This window comes from Pongo pygmaeus, chromosome 19 (assembly GCF_028885625.2).
Source record: "Pongo pygmaeus isolate AG05252 chromosome 19, NHGRI_mPonPyg2-v2.0_pri, whole genome shotgun sequence".
Lineage (NCBI taxonomy): Eukaryota > Metazoa > Chordata > Mammalia > Primates > Hominidae > Pongo > Pongo pygmaeus.
In genome coordinates, this window is record NC_072392.2 from 96,132,211 (window position 1) to 96,142,242 (window position 10,032).

The window sequence follows — 10,032 nt, forward strand, 5'->3', positions numbered from 1 at the left end:
CTCTGGGACAGTGTGTGGAGTTGAGAGAGGAAAACGCCAAGAATGAAACAAGGAAGAGAAAACCTGGAGAAGAGAAATCATCAAAGTGTGGCAGGAACACAGAGGGGGGACGAGACCAAGACGGATGCAGTGAAGCCGGGGAGGAGGGGGCTTCAAGAAGGAGCAGGTCAGCTGCGTCATGTGGCCAGAGAGCTTGGTTCAGATGAGGCCCCAAATGATCCACTGGATGTGGTACTTGAGATGTCATCAGGCAACCAGGAGAACACAGCAAAAGTGACATTACGCCAGTTCTGGGTCCAGTCTTGAAGACTGGCACATTTCACTTCCTCTTTCTTAAAATGGGCTTTCTTGGGGCCCTCCCTCTCAGACCCAAGCACCCATGCTGTGAGAATCCCAGCCTAGGATATGTGTAGCCTCTCCAATCAACAGCCCTGGTGGAGTGGCCAGCCCAGAGTCAGCATCAAATGCCAGTCCTGTGAGTGATACATCTTGGGGACTCTGACTTAGTCATGTTTGTTTATGACTGAAGCCCCATCCAGAAGAAGCTCCCAGCTGAGCCCAGTCAACTCATAAACTCATGAAATAACAAAATGGTTGGTTTTCACAAGCCAAAAAAAAAAAAAGTGTCATCAGAGATTCCACCAGAATAACTTTAATGGCTTGATGGGGATAGACCCCTAATCAAGAGGGATAAAGCATGAACAAGCATGTGTATTGTGTGCACATAGGCATGTGTGCAGGGAGGAGAGACAGTGTTTAGAAAGGCTTCGTTGAGGAACTTGACTTTGGAAGAACTGCTCATTTCCCTTCACTATTTAAAAGGTCCCATCTTTGCCAGGTCTCAGGCAAATTTCCTACCGGGAAAAGCCCACCCACAGCTTGAGCAAGCAGCTTCATCAAAGACCTTGACCCTGTGATCAAGCAGTCTCAGAGCCTTAGGCAGGGAGCAGCAGCCTCAGGCCCCAGTCCCAGCCCTTCTACTTAAATTATTGGGTCTCAGCCAGGTGCAGTGGCTCAAGACTGTAATCCCAGCACTTTGGGAGGCCAAGGCAGGTGGATCACTTGAGGTCAGGAGCTCAAGTCCAGCCTGGTCAACATGGTGAAACCCCGTCTCTACTAAAAATACAAAAATTAGCCAGGCATGGTGGCACATGCTTGTAATCCCAGCTACTCGGAAGGCTGAGGCATGAGAATCACTTGAACCGGAAAGGTGGAGATTTCAGTGAGCTGAGATCGCACCACTGCACTCCAGCCTGGGTGGCAAAGCGAGACTCTGTCTCAAAAAAAAAAAAAAAATTGGGTCTCAATTTCCTCCTCTCCAGTGTGGAGTTAATGGCATTTCGCCTGCCAATTTCTCAGGGCCATTGCTGGAAAGAAATAAAATGAAGGATATAAAAACTATCAAGGCAAAGGCTAATGTAAAAGATTCTTCTGATTCCTATTCAAAGGGAGGAGGAGGTTGAGGGAGGAGGAGGTTGAGGTCCAACCAGAAGCTGGCGGCCTCCTGAAGCTTCGACAGCACACTTCTCTAAAAGCAAGCTTAGGAAGATCAAGGCACCCACAGGGCTTTGAATCTCACTAGTAACCTCTGGAAACCCTTCCATTCTGCTCAGATTGACATTGTGCTGAAGAGCCTGCCTTTGGCCCCTTTGAGGGCTTCTTGGATTTGCAGGGAAAGTTAGGGACTGCTTCTGTGACCAAAATCAGAAGCCATTTCTATAGCACCTGCTAGAAGAGCTGGCTTCCCTCTCTGTCTAACATAATCCCATTTTCTGCCTCCAATATCTGTGGCTTGAAATCTGTGCTGCCTTATGGCATGGAGGAGAGAGCACCAGAAAATGAGCCTAAAAAGTCAGAAGTTCAAAAAAGAGAAACAGAAAACATTAGCACCTTTTTCCTACTGACCTGCAGGCAGCATCTTGCACCAGGACTGTGAGGAAGACAAGAGAAGCCAAGAGCAGGCATAAGATGCAAAACAGAGTAAAATAAATAAAAGTCACGCATCGTGTTAGGGAGAGGGTCCACGTGGCCGACCAATGGCAGCAGAGCAGCCCCTCCTGACAGCTGCAGCTTTAGGGGGCCTTCAGAGTGGTTTCCATGGCACCCGTGCCTTCATAATCCTCACCCAAGCGGCTCTCCTTCAGCTCACCTTGTGTCACCAAGCTGGAGGAGAAATGAAGTAAGTGTGACAAATATGCTGATATCCAGAGAGACAGAGAAGGTGGGGGAAGGAGGGAGGCAAGCCCAGGGGCTTCCTCCAGGGCAAGTAGCTGGGGTCCCTGCCTGGGGCTCTGAGGGCATTTCTGGGGGACCAGGCCTAACCAAACTCTGATTTAGAAAAATCCAGGGACTCAAATACCCAAAGGGTTTGGAGAGAAAGGTGATCTGAGCTCCTGTGTGCAGATGGTCAGGTCTTACAGAGCAGGTCCCTGAGGGACCAGGCTCCATGGCCACCACGGTCAGGTCTTATTGTGCTCACTGCCCTCCAGGCCCCTGGCAGAAAGTTCAGCCTTTATCTCCACGCTGGCATATGAGCTGTGTGGCCTGTATTCGCTGTGTGACCTCGCAAAGCCTATGGTCATCTCTCTGAAAAGATACTGGGTTGCTGTGAGTATTGAAAATCCTATATTTAGATGTTCCCAGCTCATGCCTAGGACATAGAAGGATTGCAGAAAGCTGTAGATTTTTAATATACCCATTTTGTTGAAGTACAATTTACATGCAATAAAACTCACTAATTTTAAGTATACCATTCGATGGATTTTAACATGTATATATAGTCATGGAACCACCACCCAATCAAGATAGAGAATGTTTCTATGATGCAAAAAAGTCCCTCCTGGCCCTCTGCAGTCAATCTTCTCCACGCATCTTGGCCCCAAGCAACCACTGATGGGTTTTCTGTCCCTAAAGCTCTGCCTTTTCCAGAATGTCATATATACAGAGGCCTCTGTATCTGGCTTCCTTCACTTCGCACAATGCTTTCAAGGCTCACCCACATTGCTGCATGTACCAGTAGCTCCTTCCTTTTCCCTGCTGGATAGCATTCCATCCTTTGGATTAAACAGAAACTTTCTTGCGTGTGTATGTGTGTGTGTATGAGACTGGGTCTTGCTCTGTTGCCCAGACTGGAGTGCAGTGGCCCGATCATAGCTCACTGCAGCCTCAGCCTCCCGAGTAGCTGGAACTGCAGGTGTGCACCACCATGCCCAGCTAATTTTTTTTATTTCTTGTATTTTATTTCCTGGTTTTTTGTTTGTTTGGTTGTTTGTTTGTTTGTTTTTAGAGATGGGGTCTCATTATGTTGCCCATGCTGATCTCAAACTCCTACGCTAAAGCGATCTTCCCAAGTGCTGGGATTAAAGCCGTGAGCCACTGCACCCGGCCAATAATAACTTTTTAAATATTTGATTTTGTTTAATGATACTTGAAGTCCACCCTGAGTCCTGTTCCCCTGTGTAATACTCTGCTGTTTCTTCTTGGGTTCATCTCAGAGGTATCATCATAGTCACACCTTCCTGGCGTGTTCCTGAGCTTTTTTCTTCACGCAGACCCAGTAGTACCTGCTGGTGGGGAGAGGGGTAGGGAAGGCGTGGGGATCGCCCACCCAACCCAGGCTCACCCCCCATCCCATGTGAAACTGCGCCCACCCACCATGGCTGCACCCATGGCTGTCACCAGTGGGACAACAGTGCAGGCGTGGCCTTGCTGTAGCACGCCTGGTCCACCTAATGCTTTCCCAGCCCCTGGCTGACCTTTGCCAAATCTGTCCTTTCTTTCTCAGCCCTAGAGTCCCACAGAGAAGGTGGCGTGGAAGATCCCCACAAAAGAATCCAGCCCTTCTCCATCCACTGATTTCTTTTCTTTCATTCATTCAACAAGAAATTATTGAGGGGCTTCCTGTGCCAGGCACAGGCCAGGGCCTGGGTGGCAGGCAGAGGGGCAGCCTCCAGGGCCGCAGGGCCCAGCCAGGCCCACCTCCATCACCTTTCCTTCCCCGCCCCGGACTCGGCCCAACAGGCAGGACAGAAACGAAACCTCGCCCCTCCAGCATCCTCCAATTTCTTGCTCTTAGATCAGACCCTGCACAGCAGCAGGCAATTGAAAAGGACTTCCGGATACCCGCTCACACTTTCATCCTTCTTTTCTCTCTCCCTTTTTTCATCTTCTTTTTAAAAATGCTCTTTAATAGTGGGAAAGTTAGCATGAAAAGGAGAGAAAATGAGGCTTGAAAAGAATGTGTCTGATGTGCAGCAATTTGTTCACCTGCGAGAGGTTCTTCCCCTCCTGAACCTCGCTGCTGGGGGGCCCAGCGCTGCCGGGCGGCAGGAGGCGGGAGGCGGCTGGGAAGCTAGAGGAGACCCTCTCTTCTGCCCTTCTGAAAGCAGAGGCAGGAGGCAGGTCAAGGTAGGGGATTCGCCTCATGACAGCAAGTAAACTCAGGGTCATAGGAGACCAGGGTCACCTGCCATGTCCCTCTGGCGTCTGTTGGAGCCACACTAGGGACCTGGAGAATTGTTCACCATAAGGCATTTCCTTTCCCATCTTAAGGCAAGAGCCTGGTGTCCTGCTTGGTGGGGAAAGGGGGCCTAGAGTCAGGGAATGGGGTCCCAGCAGGGCAGGTTCAGGGCTTGGTCGCCACAGGACTCGGGCCACCATTTCTTCCTCCCTCCTACTTGGGCTCCAGCCACGTGCCCCACTGACCTCCGGAAGAGCCAGCCAGGTCCCAGCTAAGGATCCTTCCCCGCGGATCCCAGCTGGGCTTAGGGTTTCAAGAAAGCCTCAACCAGCCTCCATCCACTCTGCGCCGGACTGACCCTGCTGCCCCCTCCCCTTACTCAATGAGAAAGCTGAGGACCCACATGCAAGACAGAGCCTGCAAGAGAAGACCCCCCCATCGAGCTCCTTTCCTGCAAAGGAGACTGTTCTTTGGGTCCTATCATGAAAGGCAGGGAGGCAGGGAGTCTGGGCCAAAGTGCCCACAGGGCAGGGGCTGCTAGAGCTTGTTTCCCTGGAAAATGACAGAGGGGTGCGATGCCAGCTAGCCTGGAGTCTTGACAGGCTAGACGGCCCAATGGTTAGACAGTGGGCTCTGGGCCAGCCTGCCCGGGTTCAGATAAAATCAGATCAAATCCATTTGCTGCTTATTAGCTGTGTGGCCAGGACTGGAACCAGACAGAAACTGGGGTTGATTATAGCGGTGCCTCTCTGAGTCATTGTACAAGTTACCACCCATAATGCACTTGGGATGGTACTTGGCACACAGTAGGTTCACGGAGAAGGCTGGTGTCCCGAGCTCACCGTCATTATTCAGCCAGACCCTCCCCTGCATAGTAGCGCCCACCCCGCTGGCAGGATAGGAGGATGGAGGATGGGCACATCCCCCCTCCCCTTCCACCTGGGGCAGGGAGAATCTACCAGGAGTGCCCCTGTCCCTGAGCTCTGGCCTCCCCCACCACTCCCAGTGACAGAGACAGAGCTGGAGCTGGGCTGGGTAGCAAAAGCTGCAGACAGGGGGCTGGGCTGGTATCTCAGGGTTGCCCCCACACTGCACAACTCTGGGGATGCAATTTACATCAACAGCCCATGGTGGCCCCTGCCCAGGTCCAAGGCACAAGCTCTGGAGGAGACAGGCCAGGGTTCCCTGAGATGCCGTTTGCCCACCAAGGGCTGCTTCCAAGGCCCAAAGAATAAGCCTGACAAGGCAGAGACAGAGGCATGGGCTGAGAAGGGCCTGGGAGCCTGATTTGCCAGTGGGCCCAGCCTGGGGGGACATGGGTTTTCCCTTCTCCTGGAGCACAGTGGCCTAGTTTTGTCCTGGAGACTGAAGAGACCCAGAGAAAAGCTTCATGCTGTCCCTCCCTCAAAGCCATCTCACGCCCACACATCTCCGCACCCCTCCCCAGAGGCCAGAGCTGCGGGAACCCCAGCGAGAGTGTGGTTTCCTCTCAGCCTCGCCCCTCAGAGACTTCCGCTCAGCAGCAGCTGCGGCCAGGCCAGCTCGAGGCGAGATATCAGCCAGTCCTTGTGAAACCTCCCTGCACGGTGGAGACAGACAGAGACCAGGCACCAGGCCAGGCCCCTTCCAGTGGAGGGGGCAGCAAGTGAGCAGGGGCTGTTAGAGGGGTGGGAATCACAGGGGACAACAGTGACTAGGGAGAGTGATAGAGAAGTGTGTGCCACTGCTATGTGCATGTGCAAATGTGCATGTGTGCACATGCGTATGTGTGCTGCACGCTCAAGTGCGTAGTATGTGTGCAAGTGTGTAGGTGGGTGTGTGCACATGTGTGAGCAGGCGTAGCTGTGTGCAAATGTGTAAGTGTGCACTGTATAGGCACAAACGGATGTGTGTCAGTGTACAAGTGCTGCTTGTGCAAGTTTGTGGCTGTGTGTGCAAATGTATGCGAGTGTGTCTGTGCCCATGTGCAAATGGGTGTGTGCAAGTGTGCAGGTGTGTCACACACGTGCAAGGGTGTATTTCTGCAAATGCACATGTGTGCAAGTGTGTGGACATACGCGCAAATGGGTGCTAGTGCACAGGTGTGTGGGTGTGCAAGTGTATGCAAACGCATATATGTGCACATGTGTTCAATGCATGTGTGTGCAACTGTGCACATGTGTGCAAGTGTGTGTGTGTGAGTGCCCTGGAAAAGAGAGAGGAAGAGGAGGAGGGAAGGAAGAGCAGAAAAATACCTACGGTAAAAGCCAGTACTGCCCAGCAGATGTGTCCAACGGAGAGCACCAAGAGGCGGAAACAGCCTCTCTTTGTTCCTGTCTCAGTAGCGGGCATAGTAGCAGTACAATGACTTGTGCTGCCTGCCTGGCAGATCACACAGGTCACAGATGCCTCCCCGTCACAGGATGTGGTCGCTGCACCCTGTCCTAACTCCAGTCCTTTCCCTCACCTTCACCAGCTAACCCCTTCCCTCCAAGCCCCCTCCCCTGATTGCTGTCAAGGTCAGCAGGCCCCGTCCCATCCATGAGGGAGCCAAGGGTAGTATCTGCTCAATGCAGTCACTCCGTGTGGGCCAGCTTCTCCTCGCCCAGGAACAAGGGGATTTCCTGACTGTCTCTTTAGGCAGGGTGACGTAAGCTGTTTTGCTAGTGTCGAGCCAAAGAGCCTTCCAGGCCTTCATTTATCTAGATGTGGAGTCCTTTGGGAATGAGCATAGCAGGCTTGTTCCTGCCCAGCATCTTGGAAGATCTCAGACTAGTGCTCCCTGTAGACTATTGGGACCTAAGAAACAGAGCCCTGCAGAAGGACTGGCAAGACCAAATGTCCCGGGGTGGCCAGTGTTTCCAGCGGTGACACTTGGGATTGAAACCAACCTTTGCAGAGCGAGAGACCCCACAGCACCAGCTGTGCCACTGGCTGGGAAGTGCCCGGCCTTGGCCCTAGAGTGGGAAAATGGCCTGGACATGAAATGTGTGGAGACCTGACACCTGTGCTGGTTCCTGCAGCAGAGCCAGGCCCGGGCAGATGGGGACCTGCTTTTCCCAGGGCTCTCCAGGGAGTCCCTGCACAGCCCTCAAGAGCCTGCCCTGCGTTATCATCCTCAAGGTCAAGAAACTCTCCTTGGGGGAGTCTCCAGAGACAGGCAGCCTGGCCATGCCCTGGCAGACCCACCCACTCTACTCCAGGACCTCCGGATTTGGTCTGGGAGTCACGGCACAGGGGAGTCTGCCATCGAACCAGCCACCTGCATCAGAGCCGAGTCCACCTCCTCCTCCATCCCGCTGTGGCTCTTTGAGCCTCAGTTTCTTCATCTGTAAGGTGGGAGGTGAGGATGACCAATTCAGTGTCTGGTGAGGACAAAATTTATCCCCTTGTCCAGGGCTGGCCTGGAGCAGACCCTCCCCCTTCCTCCTCATCTCGGCCCCAGGACAAGCATGGCTTCCCTTCCTAGTCTTCCTCCCTTGGAGCTCTAGGTACTGAGGACTACTGGCAGATCTCATTCATCTCTCTCTCTCCCTTTCTCTCTCTCCACCCCCTCTCTCTCTCCCCCGCTCTCTCTCCCTCTCTCCCTCTCCCTCCCCCTCTCTCTCTCCCCCTCTCCCTCCTCCCCTCAGAATGCCATATAGATATTCCTCTCTCCTGGAAAACTTTCCTGCCCCCAAGCCCCGGTGGGGTGCCTCTCCTAGGGGCTTGCATGTGTCCCAAACTTTCCCTATCTTCCCATCCATCGTGGTGAGCTAGAATTACCTGATAATCTACCTGCCTGTCTCTTGGGCTACAGTCCCCTTGAGAGTGAGACTGGGACCAGTAGACTGTTGTATGCCCAGTGCCCAGCACAGGGTAGATGTCCATGAAATACACATGGACCAGTGACTGATTGAGATTGAGACCTGACTGGAAGCATCTTCCAAATGGCTGCTGGGAGAGCAGCCCATCCGGCACCCCAGCTCATGCCCCATCCCCCGCTCCTCCAGCTCCTCTCCTCCGAAGTCCCTGCCATCACAGCCAAGCTCTCGCTCCAAGGCAGCTCTGCCATCATCTGATGCAGACTCGTCAGCTGTTGCCATGGAGACCAGCCAGCAGTGAGCTCTGTGCCCTCCTGCTGCAGGGGCCGAGCAGAGCATGGGGGCACCCTGAAGCGTGCAGAGAGAACCCATCAAGGAGGAGGCGGGGGGAACGCGTGGCTCTGCATCCAGGCAAACCTGGAGTTGGGCCCCATCTGCCCCTACTCTCCTTCCTACACCTGTGACACCTCAGGCAAGTTGCTTCATCTCCCTGAGCCTCCTGTGAAATGCAGAAGATCCCAGCCACACACTGTTATTGAAGGATGGGATCGACCCATTAGGGCGTGGGGCTGTCTCCGTGTCATTTTGGTGTGCCAACCCCTGCCTTGGCTTTCTGGGGGCTGTTTTGAGTGTTTCTCTCCCCTTGACCTTTGTGTCCAATTCTCCCCACCTCAACTCAGATGAGGCTGAAGGAAGGAGAGACTCCATTCCCACTATAGCTCAAAAAGATTTTCTGTGACATTTGAAAACAAAGAAGAAGCCTACAGGTTTGTTAACCAAATTTTGAACTTGGTCTGGCCCTGAGGGCTACTAATGTCAGGGCCACATTGGTTGCTTCCTGCAATGAGCTAAGGGCTATGGGCAACTCTGCTCACGAAGAGCTTAAGGTGGCATCTCACTTGCAGGACAGCCTCCAGGTCTCACTGGAGTCAGGGAAAGTGATGGTTGTCCTGTCTCCTTGTTGCTTTAAATGGTAGCTATCTCTGAAGATGGCTGAATGTCCCTGTGCCCACTGGGGACTTTGGGGACAGAAACATGCCAAGATGCTGCAACCGGCCCTGGGCACAAAGCCACCTCTCCAGCTTTCCATGCCCAGCATTAGTCCTGGCATGGAGCTGAACACCTGTGTCTGAGGCAGGCCCAGGCCCTGATGCAAAATATACCACCCACCTCTTTCTGCCAAATGTCATCTTGACCCAGCTGCAAGGCAGAGAAAACTTGGCAGTGTTCCCAATGGGGACAGGAAATTGTCTCTTTTGTTAAATGGTTGGATGGACAGATGGATGGATGGATGGATAGATAGATAGATGGGTGGATGGGTGAAAGGGTGGGTGGGTGGATGGATGGGTGGATGATTGGATGGATGGGTGGATGGATGGGTGGGGGAGTGGTGAATGGGTGGGTGGGTGGATAACTGGATGGGTGGATGGTTGGTTGAATGGGTGGATGACTAGGTGAAAGAATGGATGAATGGATGGGTGGGTGGATGAATGGATGGATGGGTGGGTAGGTGGATGGATGGATGGGTGGGTGAGTGGGTGGATGGATGGATGGGCTTGTGGGTGGATGGATGGGTGGGTGGGTGGATGATTGGATGGATAGATGGATAGATGAGTGGATGGGTGTGTGGGTGGGTGGCTAGAAGGAAGGGAGGAAAGGAAGGAATATAAGAGTCATTCTTGGTGTAAAGGCCCACAGAGATCAGGAGTTTGAGGCCAGCCTGGCCAACACGGTGAAACCCCGTCTCTACTAAAAAGACAAAAAATTAGTCAGGCATGGTGGTGTAGGCCT

The 10,032-nt window shown here is 53.1% G+C and overlaps 1 long non-coding RNA gene across 1 annotated transcript; it reads right to left on the minus strand.

The window, feature by feature from the left end:
• Positions 1-3,279: 3,279 nt before the first annotated feature.
• Positions 3,280-8,369, minus strand: LOC129016657 (uncharacterized). The gene is made up of 2 exons (XR_008494932.2): positions 8,204-8,369; positions 3,280-7,767 (listed from the first exon to the last, which is right to left on the minus strand). It is a non-coding gene; the product is annotated as an uncharacterized LOC129016657 (long non-coding RNA).
• Between the last annotated feature and the right edge of the window lie 1,663 nt (positions 8,370-10,032).